Genomic DNA, 20,259 nt, shown 5'->3' with positions numbered 1-20,259 from the left:
CCCTAAGGTGGTAATTTACCAGCCCTGCCAGATTCTATCTAGCTGATCTGGCAGTGGCGTGGGAGGGTGGCCAGGTCATGATGTGGTTGTTATAAACTCAACTTGCTGGTTGACACATACACCCTACCTAGAATTGAAAGGCTGTGTACTCAAAATTCCTCTGAGTCTATAGCTGGCAGAGTCATCATGATTTTTGTTAAACCTGAGATGTACTGGTCAGAATTTTTTTTCTTTACAAACTCTCATTTCACTTGGAAGAAAACAAGGAACTTTAGACTCAGATCTAGCTTTGAATCCCAGCTCCATCCATCACTGACTCGGTGGTCCTAAGCATGGGTTACCCTCTGAGCCTCTGTTGGCCATCTGTTCAAATGGGCTTACTACCTACCTCACAAGGGTAGGATTAAATGGGATCTCATAGGCAAATCACTAAAATGATGTCTGGTTTAGAGGTGATTGCAAATATTCATCTCCTCCCGTCCCCAGCCTCCTCTGCATCAAAGAGTATACATTTTAACCTTTTCATCCAAGCCGCCAATATGAGGATCTTGCTTAACCACAAGAGGAGTTAGCATGATGGTGAAGTTCAGTGCTGTTCACAGAGTTCATCATTCCTGTAGCTCCCTTCCTCCAGCCATCAGGGAGCCTTTGCAGGTTGTATCATGCAAGTGGGATGTTGGAAGTGCCATCTTGATTTAGGAAGTCGAAAATCCAGAGCCAAAAACTGGAAGGAAGTGCGGCATGTGGGTCGGTGGAGGGTCACAGAATACGAGGGTGTGGGGAGTCTTGGGGGGCCAGGAAAGGGTGTGAAAATTTGTGAAAAACTGCTGAGAATGGCTGAGAAGCAACCCTAATGAGGCTGGGCATGGAGTGTTAGAGAGGTCTGCCTGGCACACGGGAGGCCCTAGGTAAGTGTCAGTGAAGGAATGAATTTGGAGGAGGAGGGAGGAGGTCTGGGAGATGGGCAGAGCAGTGGGGAGTCTCAGGGAACTTGGAAGGATTGGGTTTCTGTTCAGATGTCACTTATCAGAGAGGTCCCCGTTGACCATGGACGTGCAACGGCACTCCATCGGTCCTCTTGAGAGCCTACCTTCCCTGTGGTGCTTGTCACTAGATTGCGCATTTGTTGTATATTTATCTGTTTATTGTTGGTCTCCTCCACTAGGATATAAACTCCAGAAGGGCAGGGGCTTTGTCTCCTTTGTCATCCTCTACGACTCCGGTGCCTAGAACAGAGCTTGGCATGCAGCAAGCCTCAGTAGGTATATTTGAATACATAATTGAGTACAAGAGAGTGATGGCAGGGATTGTTGGGGATGGAAGGGCTCAGGAGAAAGACCTGCAGTGGTTCTCAACTTTAGGACGACTCAGTATCACCAGGGAGTATGTCAAATTGCGGAGTCTCTGGCCCTGGTCCTGACCAGAATCAGAGGTTCGGGGTGGAATCTGGTAGGGGGCGTGGTCTGCCTTTATCAGGAGCTTGAGTGGTCCTGGTGCAGAAGCTTTGAGCTCCACATTTGAGAAACTGGCCTTGCCTTATAGAAACTGATGGATCCCTCAATCATTCTCTCTGCTGGAATGGATGTCTTCTCTTCACTTATGTCAGAATCACTTTGTAATATCCAAGCATCCGATTTATCATCTCTTCCCATCTTTACATACCACCTTGGTGAAGCCCTCTGAGAATAACTTGATGATAGGAGAGAACTATCTCCCCAAACTGCTCCATTCCAAGATGGCGTTCCTGGGCTCCCTGAATACTTTTTGCTGGTTTGCACACTATGCAAATGCTGAATTTTTACCTGTAGGCTTTATAATCTCTAGTCTCTTCATTCTAAATGATCCTGTGTGCTCAGAGTGCTCACTTTAGAGAGTAACCTTGAGAGATGGGCTTTGCAACTTGGACTTTCCATCTTCTCTTAATGCCAGCTGTCCAAGAGATGCTCCATGAATGCTCTTAACTTACTGACCAATTCACAGCCACAGAGGGGCACTGAATCCATGTTTGAAATGTGACCATGGTGATGATTGCAATAATAATAACAGCTTGTTGGATATACAGCCCCCAAGTTTCCTCCTTTCTAAAAGCCTGGTGGGTTGATGTAAGGAAAGAAGAATTTTCCTATTGTTACGTAACTTCCCCTTTCTCTTCCCTCTTCTTTGGCTGGTTTTCCTGCCCCACAAATATATTCATTGAGTCTCAAGAAGTATATGCCTTCAGTATAAATGTTGAGGTGGACTTTTCAGGGAAAGCAAAAGGGCAGGGGGCTGACACGCCTCTGCTGACTCACTTTACATTTAAAGCATCAATTGGCCAGACAGATAGCTCTTGTCCTCTGAATTTGTGGAAATGTTATTTTACTCCTACGCTCATCCTTGATGAGAGAACAGGGGTGAAAAATGGAAATTAGAACCACTACACCTGGCTGTTGGGTGTTGCTGGTGGTGATGCGTGTGTGTGTGTGTGTGTGTGTGTGTGTGTGTGTTGCAGGAAAAAATCTTATCTTCATGAAAAGGCTTTTGACACCCCTTCAGTTCTTCTTTCCAGCCCCAAACCAAAAACTCTTCCTGCCTTTCCAGTTTCTGTTGCAGTTTCCTTCATTCTCCCAGAGCCCCTGTTCTGATTACTAGAAGCCAACTTTGATTCCTTTCCACTCCTAAGTATTTACACCATCCAGTAGACCCTACCCTCCCTGCCTGTCCCACAACATCTCTTTTCTGCTATTTTTGCTGCCATAGGGGTTCCGAGCCATGCCATTCCCCTAGTCTGCATCTCCCCACACCCATTCATGCTACACACCATCCACAGTTTAAACTTCTAAAGCTACTCCCTGGTTTCAAAGGTTCCCAAGTTACTCACAGAAAAGAGATGTAGACTCATCAGCTTGGTTGTCAAGACCTTCCAAAAGAGAGCCTCAACCTACCTGGCTAAATGTTTCCTCTATACATTGGCATTTTCCTGCCTCTAGATATTCCGTTGGGCTGTATCCGTGTCCAGGAAGGCCTTCCTTTGGTGTCTTATGTCCGTAGAAATCTTGTTTACTATTTTAGTTCTCATAAAGTAACCATAAATGAGGACTTTGGTTTAGCAAATCCTTACTGAGTGCTCCAGGCATAGTGTTAGGTATGGAGAATTACAGAAATGAGTCCACCATCTAGTAGAGGAGAGTCATGGGGGTTTCAGCAAACTGACAGGCTTCAACAATGCAGATTTCTGTATAAGGACAGAGAAGGGGGATCTGGCCGTTTGTGGGGCAGGGATGGTGGGGAGCTTAAAGAAGTTGAGAATGTCAGGGGACCATGGAGAGGCACAGCCAGTTGCTCCATCACATGGGATATCTCTGGATGGGCTGCAGAGGAATATTGTGCCTTAGGCCAGTTCACCGAAGAGAGGAAGAGAGAGGTTCTTGATGATCATTGACCCAAGTTTACCCTATGGGGCAAATCTGCACACTCACCTGGCCCTTTTGGGAAGCTGCCGGAGAGGCCAGATCCCAGGCGCTGTGACACGGATCTTTGTCCAAGTCTAGATGTGATGGGAGGAGCAGAGTCCCCAGGAGTCTGGTGCAGCCATGGACCTGAGTGGTAGAGCTACCATAGATCCTGCAAGTTGGATACAGATTGTGCCTGACCCCAGTCTCACTCCAAAAGAGTCAAGGAAGCCAGCGCTGGGGTGGTGGAGGCTTTGGCTGTGGTAGTGGTGACTGGGATTTCCAAGAGGTAGAGCATCAATTGTAACTGATACAACCCACCCCCTTGAACTTTTTAGCTATGCTTATGCCTTCTTATGATGTCTGGCTTCCATACAATGCTATCTGACCTCAATTTTTGAAAAACAAGGCTAATATTTGTAGGGTGGATTTGAAGAGGACAAATTCAGGAGCAGAGAGGTTAGCTAGTGGGCTACTGCAGTAGTCTTAGCAAGAGATGATAAACATCTCAACTAGAACAGTGGTAGTAGCAATGGAGAGGAGAAAAAACCTCAATAAGTATTTGGAAGATGAACTGAACAAGATTTTGGTGATTTTTTTTTTAAAAAGATGTCATTTAGTCATGAGAGACACACAGAGAGACGTAGAGACATAAGCAGAGGGAGAAGCAGGCTTCTCGCAGGAAGCCTGATGCTGGACTCGATTCCCAGACTCTGGGACCACGCCCTGAACTGAAGGCAGATGCTCAGCCACTGAGCCACCCAGACATACCAAGATTTTGATGATTGATGAATCTGGGGATGCTATTCACTGAATTATGTTCCCCCAAAATGCATGTAGAAGCCTTAATCCCTTATATGATGGTGTTTGGAGGTGGATCCTTCGGGAGGCAGTTAGAGTTACAGGAGGTCACAGGGCAGGACTCTCGCTAGGGGACGAGTGCTGTTCTATAAAGAGACACCAGAAAGCTTGCTGTCTCTCTTTCTCTCTGCCATGTGAGAACAGAACAAGAAAGCATCCATCTGCAAGTCAGGAAGAGGGCTCTCACTAAGACCCAGCCATGCTGACACCCTGATCTCAGAGTTCGAGACTCCAGAACCAATTAAAAACTCATTCCTGCTGTTTAAGCCACCCATCTGTGGTATTTGGTTCTGGGAGTTTCAGCTGCCATATCCAGGGGGATTGAGAAAGAAAGAAGAGTCAAGGTTGCTTCTGGGTTTCTACCTTGAGTGGGAAGGAAAAGTGGTGATTCCAACATGTAAAGTGGAGAAGTCAGAAGTTATCCCACTAATGATTTGAATCAGGAGTAAAACCTGAGAGGATAGGGGGCCACCTGGCTGGCTCAGTCCCGAGAGCGTGTAACTCCTGCTTTCAGGGTTGTGAGTTTGAGCCTCATGTTGGGTGCAGAGATTACTTAAGAAATAAAATCTTAAACAAAACAAAACAAGACAAAACACCAAGAGGATAACTCCATACCCCTTCTAACGGGCCTTCCTATTCTAACAGTCAGAATAGGAAGATGTGGCTGCCAAGTTTTTTATATCATAATAGAGAAATTTTTAAATTCCAGTTTGTCCATTATTTTTTGAACTTCTTTTTTTAATATGTTGAGTGTCTTCTCCGGGAGTTTAAAAGAAAATTTCATCTTATGGAATGCCAATCTCACAGCTGTTAAAGGAAGACATTATCTTTCGTTTCGCATTACTGCCTCACAGAGCGGATTGAAAAAATAGATATATAATCATGCGAGTTGAGGAGCTCTTTTTTAGCCCTGAGAGTAGGAGGTAGATTGGCATGCAAGAGATTCTGGGTTCACTTAGCAAGTGTATTAAGAGTCCTTTTGCTGTATTGTCCTGTCAAGATTTAAACTCTGTGAGCAGGAAGTAGGCTTGTGGCCATAACAAAATCGTGCCTGAAGTCAGGAGCCTGTGGAGCAGGGGATACGCTTCCCCCAATATCTCCCTTGAGCTTATTTTTAAAAGGACAGATTCTAGACAGGGTGTTGGGATCTGCAAATGGTGTCAAGCTGTTCTTATAATCATGCATCTCCCTTTGTCTTCCTTGCAAAGTTGTGCTATTGTTTCTCTTTCACATCAGGTCTTAGAGAAAGATACTGTAGGGATAGCTTTGGACATCTTGACTTGAAATATCCAGCGGCTTTCTGTAACTGTTTCTTCGTTTCCGTGGAAACCAGCAGTGTTTTGCAGAGGCGGTGACAGGTTCGGTACACACCAGCTACCATGGGGAGCCCATGTCAGTCTACCGGTGGAAGTCAAGTGCAAAATTTACCCCACCTTCTGAGGCTCTTTCTGACCTGCTCGCCTTGACCCTCCAGAGAAAGAGAAGCAGAATGAGGAAGATGAAGCCATTTTTTTCCCCAGCATTCCGGGCCTGCATCGTCTTCCTGTCTACATCACCAAGTTTTTCTTTGGCTCTCTGTCAAGCCACCAGCAGAGCAGATGCGGTGGCTGCTGTGTGTGAACGTGTGATCACAGCGCTAGGACGAGCTGGCTCTGGCAAGGGGAGGTTACGTGCCCATTGGCTGGTGTTTCCTTCCTTGTGGAATTCATTCCCCGGAGCCCTGGCTCATCTTGCTAGGGAATTTCAGGTTGGGTTAGTTTTTTAAGAATTCAGGAGGTTCACATCTTAGTGTGTGGGGGCGAGAGCTGGGCATACATTCCTCACAAACCCTGAGATTCAGCTAGATTTGGGGGAGATGTTCTCAGCAGGTGTGTGACCCACCTGCCAAAGTCTGATTACAGGTGGACTGGGGATGGGGCATTGCCAGAGAAAAGTGATGTAGATCTTCCTCTGCAGCTTCCTAATGAGTTGGTGTGGCACAGGTTAAAAAAAGAAATTCTCCATAGAAGATTCACCCAACAACATTGCTATTCCCACAGATGTAAATGGAGACTTGTATTTATTTGGTCTGGATTTTACCAGCCATTTGGCCACAGAAGAAAGACCTTTGTCTTGTCACAAACTCTTGCCTTAGAATCTGCAGGAGATGTCACATGTCCTGTGGCTCTTACCATTTCTCCGCACCTGTATTCCTTGCCCTGAGGGATTTCTCAGGACAGCCCCATCTGTTGGCACAGGTGACAGTTCAGCAGTGTCAGGGAATTAACACCCTCTGAGAGCAGCCCTAACCCGATGACTGATGGGAGGTGAGGAGCAATTATATCTCTGCTCTCTCCCTGCTCGGAACGCAGAGACTAAGATGTGCGTCTACACTGGCTCTCAGGGTTCCCAGGTGAAAAGAATGCCATTAAGCAAGTTATGCCCTTGCTTACTGCACCTTTTATCGACTGCCTCTTTTTCCCTGCCTCATTTCCCTGTGGATATTTCCTGCGTGGGCTTTTTATATGTTTATTTTTCATCTTATTTTCCCACCATTTTTATTGGGGTGAAATTCACATATTAACATAAAATTAACCATTTTACTTTATTTTTTCAATTGTTTTTCTAAGTAGGTTCCATGCCCAGAGTGGAGCCCAACATGGGGCTTGAACTCACAACCTTGAGAATCAAGACCTGAGCTGAGAATGAGTCCAATGCTTAACTGACTGAGCCCCCCAAGCACCCCTAAAACTATTTTGAGGTGAGCAATTCAGTGGCATTTAATACCTTCACCATGTTGTGTAACCCTGTCTCTATCTAAATCCAAATCATTCTCATCAGCCCTAAAGAAAAGTCCACATTCATTAAGCAGTTACTCTTCCTCCCTGTCCCTTAGCTCCTGGAAACCACCAGTCTGCTTCCTGTCTCCATGGATTTGCCTATTGTGGATATTTCCATAAAGAGAATAACATAATATGGTACCTTTTGTGTCTGGCTTCTTTCACTCAGGATAATGTTTTCTAGGTTTATTCATGTTTTAGCATGTGTTAGGACTTCATTCCCTTTCATGGCTGAGTAATATTCCACTGTGTGGCTATAACACAATTTATTTATCCATTTATCTATTGATAGACATTTGGGTTGTTTCCACCTTTTGGCTATTGTAAATAGCGCTACTATGAACATGCGCATACAAGTATCTGTTTAAGCTCCCATTTTCAATTCATTTGGGTATATACCTAGAAGTGGAATTGCAACACCCTATGATGATTCACTATTTAACTTTTTGAAGAATCACCTGATTGTTTCTGCATGGGTTATATGAAGGAAGGTTCCAATTTCTCCACATCCTTGCCAACACTTACTATTTTGTTTTTTTACTTAATTAATTTTATTTTTAAAAAATATTTTATTTATTTATTCATGAGAGACACATAGAGAGAGGAAGAGACACAGGCAGAGGGAGAAGCAGGCTCCATGTAGGGAGCCTGATGTGGGCCTCTATCCTGGATCTCCAGGATCACACCCTGGGCCAACGGCAGGCGCTCAACTGCTGAGCCACCGAAGCATCCCTATTTTCTGGGTTTTTAAAATTATGTTTATCCTCATGGGAGTAAAGTAGTAGCTCATTAAGTAACTTTTTCGTGTGCTTATTCCCACCAGTTTTGTTTTAATCTTGAAAAATTTCAAATACACCAGAAAAAAAAAATGTAAGAAAGGGAAAAAGAACAGAGGACACCTGCATGCCCTCCGTTTAGATTCAGCATCTTTGATTCGTCTGAGTAGCTCCTGGTGGTGTCGTTGAACTTGTTCCTCTGTCTCGGGAATATTTTCTGTAAACTGGAAGCTCTATCTAGAGGCCTGACTAGGGTGTGGTTAAACGTGTCAAATTAGCGTCTCTAATAATAACAGCAGAGTAGGGTGTGGGCGCTCACCAGGGGCCCGTGGCTTCACGCACGTCTTCTCACCCAATCTCAGAATGATCCTGCGTGGAGGAGGCAGCAATTGTTTCTGCCCGCCCGGAATCCACAGCCCTCTCTTCTGGTGGCAACATTTTGATTTTGCTCTCAGAAACCACCCGGCCCTCCGATGGACCGACCACCTGCTTAGACGATGCTGCCCGCCGCCACTCACACCTGCAGATGCACCTGACCAGGGTTGCAGTGATTGGCCAGGGCGAGGCTCGTGACCCAGGTTGGGCCAATGCGAGCCAGCCCCTGCGCCGCGGTAGTTAGGGAGGGGCGGGCTGCGTCCCTGATGGCAGGACCCCCTGGGCTGTCAAGGACGCTAAGCGAAGTGTCGCCAAGGCATTGCCAAAGGGCACGGTCGGTGAGTTACACCGTGCCTTCCGAGCTGCTCAAATGGGAAAAGAAAAAATGCCTTAGATTGCTGGCCATCTTGCCCTCCCTGGAGAAGAGCCTGGCTGAGGAGCTGGCCAGGTTCCGGAGGAGAGCTGCTGACTCCGTACGCGGTGGCGTCTTCTCTCGTGGCCCAGAAACACTCGCTGGGAGGCCGCTGGCTGGAGATCTGGAGGCTTCTGAAACAGACCCGCCTCCCCCACGTCTTGCTGAAAGGTGCTCTACGCTCACATACCCATCTTTCCTGACAACCAGGGTCTCGTGGTTCCCTGACTTTGCAGGGATTGCATAGCCTCCATCTCGCAGAAAGAGGACAGCAGGAGAAGCACCTACGCAGTTCCCGGAGGCCAGTCTGTGATGGGTGATACATTTCCTTGGGGACTAAGGTGGTGGTCAGGGTCCTGGGAGGGAGGTCCCGGGAACCACCATCCCCCAAAGACCTCCAGGTTCAGGAATCTATCTGAAGGGTGACCACGTAGCTGTGTGACACTGCACCATTTACCCAGCCTCTCTGGGCTTCAGCTTCCTAATCTATGCTGGTTTGTTCCTTTCCAGGGTTGCTGGGAGGATTCAGCGAGATCATCCCGGCAGAGGTCACCAGAACCCCAGGCACAGTGCGAGTGCTCTAGGCTTGTTAGCTTCTTGATTATTCAGCCCTAACTTCCCTGGCCAACCTTGAACGGGGGATGTCTGGCTCCCCTGCTGTGTTCTTAACACCTCCCCAGGATCTTTTCACAACCTTGTCCCGCTTCCCTTCTCCCTCACTCTTGTCACTCTCTGACACTCACAGCTAAATCGTGACAAAAGAGGGATTTGTGGCAAATGGCTCAGCAGGATTAGGAAACCACTGCTGGGCACATCTGCTGCATATGTTGACAGACTCCATCAAACAAAATTGTCACCAGCCCTGCTCTGCTCAGGTGGTTGCAGTGGGGATGGGAGAGGGGGAAGCAGTGGGAGGACCTCCAAGGCCTGCCCACACCCCCAGGGCTGCCTGTCTTTTTAAAAACACGAAGCTTAGGAATGAAGCTTTGGTTGCAGGTGCTGCTTTTCCCTGAGATTGTACTTCTGCTCTTTTTGTTGGGATCTCAAAGGTCAAAAGATTTTTTTTCTTTTTTTTTAGACAGAGGTGGACGCAGAAAAATCCAGCCACAGGAATGTGTGGGGCGGGTTTCAAGGCAGCCCACAACGTGAGCTGCCTGACAACTGGGTGCCTGGGAGAGGGAGCTGGTGCGGGGGTGCTCTGGCGGGGGCGGGATGCAGAGACTGAGAGAGACACAGAGACATAGACAGAGACAGAGGGGAACAGGCATGGAAACAGGGAGGAGAGGCAGTAAGAAAGGAGACTGAGAAACACAGGAAAAGGTGGGGAGAGAAATACAAAGACAAAGAGAGACAGAATCAGGAGAGAGGAGACAGAGAAAAGGAAGACAAAGAAAGAATAAAAAACAGAACAGTGGGGTGCCTAGGTGGCTCAGTGGTTGAGTTTCTGCCTTTGGCTTAGGTTGTGATCCTGGGGTCCTGGGATCAAGTCCCGCAGGGAGCCTGCTTCACCCTCTACCTGTGTCTCTGCCTCTCTCTGTATCTCTCGTGAATGAATAAATAAAATCTTTATAAACAAACAAAAACAAAACAGAACAGTAATGAATGTAAAGAAATGAAAGGTGATGAGAAGAGAGGCACCCAGAGGACTGTGCCTATCTGGATGCCAAGCACAGAGTAGGGATTAAAATATTTGTTTAAAGAAAAAAAAAAAGAACTGAGAACATGGAAGGAAAGGGGGGGGGTAGAACTTGAGAAGAGGCAGACAGCAGGGAGAAAAAGGCAAAAGGAAGAGAGAAAAGAGGCAGGGAGGAGGAAGGAGGGGTCTGATTCAGCCAGCGAGGCCTCTCCTGCATCACCCTGTGGCAGGCCGAAGGCCAAGTCAGCCATAATTCCATGGCTCTGCAAGCCCAGGGCCCTAGTGTAGTGTCCAGGCTGAGTTAGAGGTTTATGGATCTGGTTCTGGGCAGCTTTCTTCCCACCAGGTTCTGCTCCAAAGTAGACCCCTCTCCCAGGCCCTCCACACTGTTTCATAGGACATGACTTCGGAAAGACCGTGGGAGATACCTACAGCCAGAACTGGGTACATAATTTGCAGGACAAAATGAAAATATAGGAGCTTTTGTTAAAAACTACTTAAAATGTCAGGATGGTGACAGGAGAGTATTAAACCAAATATGAGACTTTTCCAAGCACCAGTCACCTACTCCCCCACCTCCGCCCCGCCCCAAATTAGAGGCTGTACAGTGAGCCAGACAGGCAGGACCCTGGGTCGTCTGAGACGGTGAGAGGCAGTGGCCCTATACTGGGCTTCTCTGTTGATTTCATTCATTCATTCATTCATTCAACCAGACAGAGTAGTTATTATCAGCCCCATTTTATGGATGAAGAAGCTGAGGCTACTGGCCACAGTCCCAGGGCTATTAAAGTGGTAGAACCAGGTCTGCTTGCCTAGAACCCTTGCTCTTTACCATCAGGCCACTCCTATAGCTATCTCTCTTTAAATGGGACAGGAGAGGGAACCCCGGGTGGCGCAGCGGTTTAGCGCCTGCCTTTGGCCCAGGGCGCGATCCTGGAGACCTGGGATTGAATCCCACATCGGGTTCCCGGTGCATGGAGCCTGCTTCTCCCTCTGCCTATGTCTCTGCCTCTCTCTCTCTCTCTGTGACTATCATAAATAAATAAAAATTTAAAAAAATGGGACAGGAGACAGAAAGTGAGGCTCTGTAGGTTGGGAAGGAACATTTGCTCTAGGACTCCTTCTAGTGAACAGGAAGATCAGTTGAATTGAAACAGTAAGAAGGCCACTGCCCATAAACACTGGAGTTTTTGCACAGTGAGGGGATGAGAAGAATGAGCAGGAAACAAGAAATCATGCTCCCCAAAGCAAGCCTGCCTCTGCCATAGGGACACGGGCAAACATTTAGCAGCTGATCAGCAATTAGAGCATCAGGTGCAAGGAGTTACAGGGTCTTGTAAATTTGGGTTGTTTTTTGGAAGTAGGTGGCTAACACACCACATCGGGTCATTAGAAGCAGATCTTCAGTCAAGACCCACTCAAAATGGGAGGTTGTACCTGGAAGCACCAGGAGAACGGGGAAGGCAGACTCAGAAGGGAAGGAAGCCCATACGAAATGTGTTGTTGATGGGACTGTGGACATCTGAGGGTCCAGCCCAGTGGGAACTCTGGCGATAGACTGGAACATACCTCAGAGTTGTCCTTCCCAAGGGAAGTGAGAGTTGGGAGAAATTCTGCACCTGTGGGGCACCTGGATGGCTCATTGATTGAGCATCAACCTTTGGCTCAGGTCGTGATCCCAGGGGGCCTGGGATCGAGTCCCGCATTGGGCTTCCTGCATGGAGCCTGCTTCTCCCTCTGCCTGTGTCTCTGCCTCTCTCTCTCTGTGTCTCTCATGAACAAACAAACAAACAAACAAATAAATAAATAAATAAAATCTTTAAAAAAAAAGAAATTTTGCAGCTTTGATCCCCAACTCCCTCATTGGCTGAAGGCTGCTTTCAGGAATATCTCGGTGACACTTCCAGACATGCTGTACCTCTCTGACATAGAGTATTGAATTCTTACCTGTGGTTCTTGAACCCTTAAGGGTGGCAGAGTTACTGCTAGATATAGAATTGTCTGTACGTTACATAAATATTGCACTTTTCAGATGTATGTAGATGTTTTGTGACTGAATTCTTAATAGCTCTGTGTGTGTGTGTGTTTTTGTGTGTGTGTGTGGTGGGACACGTGGTCACAGACACACAATGTATGTATGTATGTATGTATTTATTTATTTATGATAGAGAGGGGCAGAGACATCGGCAGAGGGAGAAGCAGGCTCCTCCCAGGGAGACCGATGTGGGACTTGATCCCGGGACTCCAGGATCACACCCTGGGCCGAAGGCAGGCCCTAAAATGCTGAGCCACCCAGGCGTCCCTCAAGACTTTATTTTTAAGGAATCTTTACACTTAACATGGTGCTGCAACTTGCAACCCCCAAGATCAAGAGTTACATGCTCTATGGGCTGAACCATGCAGGCACCCCTTACAGATTTGTCCCAGGTGGCAGCGAGGTGGATGGCGCAGGTCCAGGCACACCTCCTAGCAGCCTGGCAACTCCTGTGGAGCGGGCCAGTTTCCTGCTGGCCCAGCTTGGTTCATGTGACCATCTCTAGCTAATTACGGAATCTGTTTGGCCAGACTGTGGTCAACGGCTCCCAGCACCTGAAAGTAGTGTCTTCCATCAAGGCACACAGAGTGAGAGAAATCTCTTGCTGGTTTCCCAAAAGAAAATAGGGGAGCCATTACCAAGAGAAGGGAGCCTGGATTTTTATTCCAACCAGCATGAGGAGTGTGCCTGACATTAAAAAGGGTCCCTCCTTTTGGAAAATGATGGGGTCTAGGCCAAAAGGTACCAGAATCTTCCTAAAGAGACAGACAATTGTTTGGCTATGATATCCGAATAAAAGTCCAGCTCTTTCATCATTGTTTGGTGAAAAACTTTTATTTTTAGTTATTTAAGTAGACTCCACGCCCAACGTGGGGCTCGAACTCACAACCCTGAGGTCAAGCGTTGCATGCCCCATGGGCTGAGCCAGCTGGGCGCCCCTGGTGAAATCATCTTAATTATATAAACCTCTCAGAGACTTCTCCAGTAGAAAGTAGTTGAAAGTCAGGAAGGAGGGACCGTAGGAGGGAGAGGGGTGGAACTGGGGAGGCAGACTGAAGCTTTAAATATCCATTGTAAAGATGTGCAGGTAGAAGAAGTCTCCCTCTGGGTGGGGTCCTGGAGTACCCCTGGTTAGCACTTGGCTGCTAGAAAAGAGGAAGAAAAGAGGAATTCTAGAGCCAGCGGTAAAGCCTTTCGAAATAAAGCAGCACAACAGCTCCCTACTGATTGTCCTATATTCCTTTTAGCTTCTTGTCACAACAGACTGCTGCGGTAAACAACCTTGTACTAAGGTCCTTACCCCGGTGTCTTGTATTTCTCTGGGATAAATGGAATAAATTTTGATGGGCTATTCAGCTTTAGAAAAAAAAATGAGTGGGAGCTTTGTGTAATGACCCGGCGAGATGTCTGGAATAGATATGTCCTCTCTCCTTCTCTCTCTAGATAGAGATACAGGTATAAATAGAGATAGAGCTATATGGAGATAGATATACATAGATACAGAGATAGAGATATAAATACAGGGATGGAGGTGGAAATGCAGATAGATATATCAAGTAGGGGAGGGGGAGGCAAGGTGCATAATGATTTCTTTTGAGGAAAACAGGATCTCTCCTGTGTGTTTTTATGAGTGGAGGGGATGGTGTGGAAGGCTACCCACCAAACAGTGAACAGTAATGTTTCAAAAGTGTGGACCTCAGAGGGCTTGGGCGAAGTTAGGGACTAGCTTACTAGTTGAATTGGTGTTTGAATTGTTACCACCTGCATGGAACGTTTTATACACCCATCTATTTCACATGCAATAAAGCAAAAAAAGGGGGCATCTGGGGGCTTGGTGGGTTGAGGGTCTGCCTTCGGCTCAGGTCCTAATCCTGGGGTCCTGGGATCCAGTGCCCGAAGGTCTGCCCCTCCCCCTGCTCATGCTCTCTCTTTCTCTCTAACAAATAAAATCTTTAAAAGAAGCAAAAACGTTACAAGGGAAATAAATATGCTGCATCTGAGAACAACCTGGAAGTCTCCACTCTACGCTTCCCGTTACCCCTGTCTTCTAAAAAGGGTGAGGACCAAGGAAGGTTGGAAGACAGGGAAATGAAAAGGTACACATTGCTTTTTATAGAAGGAGGTATTGTCAGTAGATAAAACGCCGTTAAATTTGAATTTTGCATAAAGGAGGAACACATTTTAGCATAAGGAATGTGAGACCTCTGGGACAGTGATGAGTACAGAGGATTTTAAAGAAGTTTCCCTAGGTGCCGTGCTTGGTAACATACCTCCCACTCAGTCCCCGTGAGACAACATTAGTACAAATTAGATGCTTTTAAAGTCTTCTGTGGATAGGGTGGCTCAGTGGTTGAGCGTTTGCCTTTGGCTCAGGGTGTGATTCTGGAGTCCTGGGATCGAGTCCTGCATTGGGCTCCCTACATGGAGCCTGCCCCCCTCTCTCTCATGAATAAATAAATAAAATCTTAAAAAAATCTTCTGTGGACATGGCATGATGCCCCCTCCAGTTGAGGGAGATGCTCAGGTTCAAGGCAACCCCACTTTTCTGCCAGCAATACACTTGGCCTGGGCTTTTGTCGTAGCCAATGATGAAAAAACAATGATGTTGGGTCTCTTTTTCTGGCCTGGAGGAAGGGCAGCCCACTCGTTTTCAAAATCGAATTCTGTGGTATCAGAAACAATCCATTTCATCAGATGATTTTGTCCAAAGACCATAAACCCAGTGAGCGAGGGAAGCGTGTTACCTTTAGGATGCCAGAAGCCTGCAGATGCACCATGCCGAGGCTGCCATCTGGTGGCGTACGGGGACCCAGCGCTCCAGGCACCCTGACCACACCGGGCCTTCCCTGTTGGTTGATGGTCATTCCTTCAACAGATGCTTGAGTGCCTGCCCACTATGTGCCAGCAACAGTGCCGCCAGCAGGAGGAATGGCATGCTTTCAGAATGGTCACTTTTCATTTTGGTGCAAATACCAACTTCTACTACTGGCAGTGCAAGGAAACAAAATAGATCTTTGAAACATGTAAGCCATGAAATTCATGTTGAAACCAGTTTCTCTACCCTCTGCTGTCTTTTAGTGCAAAGAATTAGTAAATCTTGGGTGGAATCATAACCTGGAGAGAGAGGAGGGGGGTGGGGAGAGAGAGATTGAGAGAGAGGAGGAGGAGGAGGAAGGGCGAGAAACTTGGAATGGGAGGTAGATAAAGGCGCAAAATCTGAAAAGTTGGTAGGACTTCCCAGAGAGTGGCATTCATGCCTTATCTTTATTTTTAGGTTCCACTTTGATGAACTGTTTACTCTGTCTGTTCTGTTGCAGAACACCGAGAGCCATCACTTACATTTCACAATTTACGGAGCTGGTTTCATGAATTATGTTTTATGCTTGTGTTGGGTGGGATGATGTTGGCAGCATGCATCGGAGGACCAGGGGTTCCTGTCCCCACCCCTCATTCTTACTGTGTTGCTTTTGTTCTCACGCTGGACACTTCCATTGCAAAATGGCCATGAGAGTCATGAGGCATCAGAACTGGGTTCGAGGTGTGGGGAAGGGGGGCTGGTGCTGTAGCAGCTGGCTCTGTCCCCTTTTATCAGGAAAGCAGTTCCTGGGGGGCCTGAGTGGCTCAGTCGGTTAAGCGTCTGCCTTAGCTCAGGTCATAGTCCTGGGGTCCTGGGATCGAGCCCCACGTGGTGCTCCCTGCTCAGCGGGGAGTCTGCATCTCCCTCTCCCTCTGCAGCTCCCCCTGCTCATGCTCTCTCTCTCTCTCAAATAAATAAATAGAATCTTAAAAAAAAAAAAAAGGAAAGCAGCTCCTTAGAGCATTTCCTACCACACACACACACACACACACACACACACCCCAAGCAACTTCTGCCAAGGCTTATTGATCAAATGGGGCTAGAAGATCAACCCTAGAAAGCAAGGGAGGATGGGAAGATGGGTAACAGAATGGCCCTAATTGAAACTGGCCATGACCCATTGTTTGAGGACGGATTCATTGTTGCTCTGAGCAATATTGGGGTTCTGTTAGCAAATAGCAGGGAAGCAGGTGTTGGATGGGTACTTGTCAGTGTCTGCCCCAACATCCTATCACATGTAGGAAAGACAGTAACGTCTGCTCCTTCTTTTATGTAGAGATGTAGAGGCCTCATTACAGATTGAGCCAAAATTCACACGCAGAGGCTCAGCTCTTAACCACCACTGAACCCAGACAAACATCTGCTGGCATAAAAGCCAAACAAACCAGAGTCCCGTGGATGCCCTGAGCAAAGGGCCTGCATTGGTTCTGGGTGCCCTGGGAGGAGGCAGTGTTATGGGGCTGGCCTTCCGTCCTTCCTACCCTGGACCTCCAGCAGGAGCCACACCTCCTGCACCCCATTTCCTTGGGTACCAGCTGTGTGGACTTGGGCAAGGGATGGCCTCTCAGATGCCACATCTGTGAAAGCAGAACAGTAATAGTATCCTTACTTGCAGCCATGAATGAAATACTACAGCACATCAGGTAACTGGAAAATTCTTAAACTAATCTCAAATGAAAGTATATTTAACATGTAGAAAACAAAGCAAAAAACCCCCTAGCAAGTGGCCAGTGAACGCCAGCTACTATGATTACTATTATTTCCATATTATCCAGGCAGGGGTTTGGTCAGTTCTTTCTGGCGCTGGCTCCTGGCCCAGGGTTGTCCCTCCTGCTGTTGGTCTGAAGCATTTCTGTCAGTGAGGGTGGCCTCTGGTCTCAGGGGTGTTCTGTGTCTCCACTATTGTCCTCTATTTGTAGGGCAGCGAGGTCCCGAAACAGAATCTTGGTTCTGAAGTCACCCTAGATGCTCTCTGACCTTTCCCTCTTGTCTTCCTTCTCTGCCCCATCTGTCCTTCCTTGGGATCTCCATTCCAGAATGGATTGGGTGACAAGCCCATGAGTGACAGCCCCACCCTAGTCCTTCCAGCCACCCCACACCCACTACAGAAGCTTCTCCCCAGGGGGACCGTTCAGAAGCCCACCCCTCTGTTTTATAATAGAAATGACTGGACAGGGCAGCCCTGATGGCTCAGCGGTTTAGCGCCGCATAATCCTGGAGACCCAGGATCGAGTTCCATATCGGCTCCCTGCATGGACCCTGCTTTTCCCTCTGCCTATGTCTCTGCCTCTCTCTCTCTCTGTGTCTCTCATGAATAAATAAATAAAATCTTAAAAAAAAAGAAATTATCAGACAGCTTAGGGAAGGAGACTCTGGCAACCACCAGGATGCTTCCCCAGGCCTCACCTTCTCCATTTGCTGTGAGTTGTCCCCCGGAGAAATGGCCCCAATTTTGAGAATTAACCAGAATTTTGGATTGGATTCCCCAGGTGGCCACCAGAGGGAGCACTAAACACAGAAGTCCAGATGTGTCTCCCTCCTTCTTGCCTTGGAGATCTGCCCCAACCTGGCTCTCCAGCCACACCGCCATCCATCAAAGGTGCCAAGCTCCCATCATCCTCTGTCCACGTGCTCCCGACCCAAAACTTTTCCCAACATTTCTTTTTTTTTGGCTTTTATCTAGAGCTCTTTTATTTTTATTCCTTAATTTATTTTTATTTATTTATAATATTTTATTTAAATTCAATCTCCAAAAAAAAAAAAAAATAAATTCAATCTCCAACATTCCTTTACCCCTCTTGTCATCCTTTATTTTTTAAAAATGTTTTATTTATGTATGTATGTATGTATGTATGTATTTATTTATGGTGGTGTGGGGCAGGAGGGGAGAGAGAGGAAGAGGGAAAGGATCCCAAGCAGATTCCTTGATGAGCAGGGAGCCCACTGCAGGCCTCAATCCCATGATCCCGAGATCATGATCTGAGCCAAAACCAAGAGTCGATTGGTTGTCGATTGCTCAACCGACAGAGCCACCCAGGTGCTCCTCTATTTAATCCTTTAGATCCCAGTTTAAAATTATCCCCTTGCCTGCTCACCCCAATAATGACTCCACCTGGCATATCCCTGCACTATTCTTGGCGTGTATCATGTATCACCGCTTATGTTCATATATTTGTGCAGTTTGTTGATTTGGGTCTGTCTTCCCAATAGATTAGAAGATCCAAGCAGGCAAGGACCACGTCATCGTCTCCCCTGGCCCAGGACTGGCCACAGCAAACATGAAACAGGAGCTCATCTACAATCGCAAGCATACCCCTACTAGCAAACACTTGCAGGGTGCTGCTCTGAGTCCTTCATGTATATTAACTCATTGGATTCTCCAACAGCAGCCCTGTTGTCCTCATTTCATGGATGGGGGAGCAGAAGCAGTAGGGGGTTAAGTCCTTTGTTCAAGGTTACACAGTTAACCAGCATCAGAGATGAGCTATGAACCCAGACTCTTTGACTCCAGAATTGGCATCACACCACACTGCCTCTCATGGTATGCACGCTTTTTCTCCCTCTCATCATTTATGGCATATATATGTGTATATATATATATATATAGTGAATTTCTAGCTATTCTCTCAATGATCCTATAATTGTTAATACGGTTTTTCCCGCAAACAGGAAAGGCCTGCCAAGTTTCAGGTAGTCTACAGCTCATGCAAAATGGTTGACTGGTTAATCAAATCAAAATGTGACACTTGTACTGTAAAAATACAATGAAATAGGAGCAAATTATTCATCAGATTCCAGTGTATGAGTTTTCTCTACTTGTTAAATACTATCCTATAAATTATGATTCTCTTGAGCTTCAATTTGAATAAACTCACTGCCAGGGAGGCCTCAGCAATTAAAACTGAACTGTTGATATGGTGACTTGAGAAGAATGACAGGAACATCTCTAGCTGGTTTGGATCTTTAGAAGGAGGTTCTTTTGAAGGCCACGTGGGATTGCACGCATTTCAATTCATCCTACAGTGACTATGTTCTTGGGTACAGAGGGATTGCCCCCAACTCTCCTGCCCTGCTCCCTGGCTTTGGCCTGACTTGTGAGTTCCATGAATGTCCTATGGGATGGAGCTGGGGAGTGGGTGCCAAATGGCTTTGTGGCTGGAACTTGGGATTCTCATGTGTCACCCATGCCACATGCAGTCATAGGAAAAAATTCCTTTTTTTAAAATTGGCTGTTTGTCTCCTCTTTCCTGCTATGGTGGCTTTCCTCATGTTTCTCTTGTGCTCTCAGAGATTAAAACTCAGGCATGACACTCTCTTCTGTCCCAAGAAGGGCTTACCTCCTTCTGGAATTTCATTAATTTGAGTATTTTTGTATCCCATATTTCTGATGTGTTTAAAATAAGCTATACTTATTTTAGCTTAGTCAAACTAAAAACTAAACTAAAAAACTAAAAACTAAAAAACTAGTCAAACTTGTTCTCACTGTTAGGGTGGAAGCAATGTTCCTTTGCACCTTTTCACTTTTGTTTTTTATTTTTAACTTCCATTTTATTTATTTATTTATTTATTTTTATTTATTTTAAAATTTATTTTAGAAAGGATGGGGGAGGGAGGAGCGGAGGGAGACAGAGAATCCCAAGCAGGCTCCATGCCCAGGGGGGAGCCCAATGCTGGGCTCCATCTCAAAACCCTGAGACCAGGACCTGAGCTGGAGTCAAGAGTCTGACCTTCAACCGACTGAGCCACCCAGGTGCCTCATGCACCTTTACATTGTAACTGGAAGATAAACATTCCAATAGCTGATTTTTGAAAGACTAAGTGGGATTCTGACCCACTTGCGGAAGTTTATCAACACCAGGCTCTAGAGGGAGATTACAATATGTTTTCAGTGATCTCTCACAACCAATAGTTACAAAACATAGTTGACTTTTCTACTCTTTTTTGGGTACTAAGTATTTTGTGACATCTTGGGTCAGAGGAGAGACAGTTGATGGATAGAACCATATTCTTTCCCTTACTCCTCACCTCTTGATCCTCTGCCCAGTCACTGGAGAGCA

This window comes from Canis lupus, chromosome 27 (assembly GCF_048164855.1).
Source record: "Canis lupus baileyi chromosome 27, mCanLup2.hap1, whole genome shotgun sequence".
NCBI classification, from domain to species: Eukaryota; Metazoa; Chordata; class Mammalia; order Carnivora; family Canidae; genus Canis; species Canis lupus.
The sequence above is the reverse complement of the archived record's forward strand: the minus strand, read 5'-3'. Positions refer to the sequence as shown.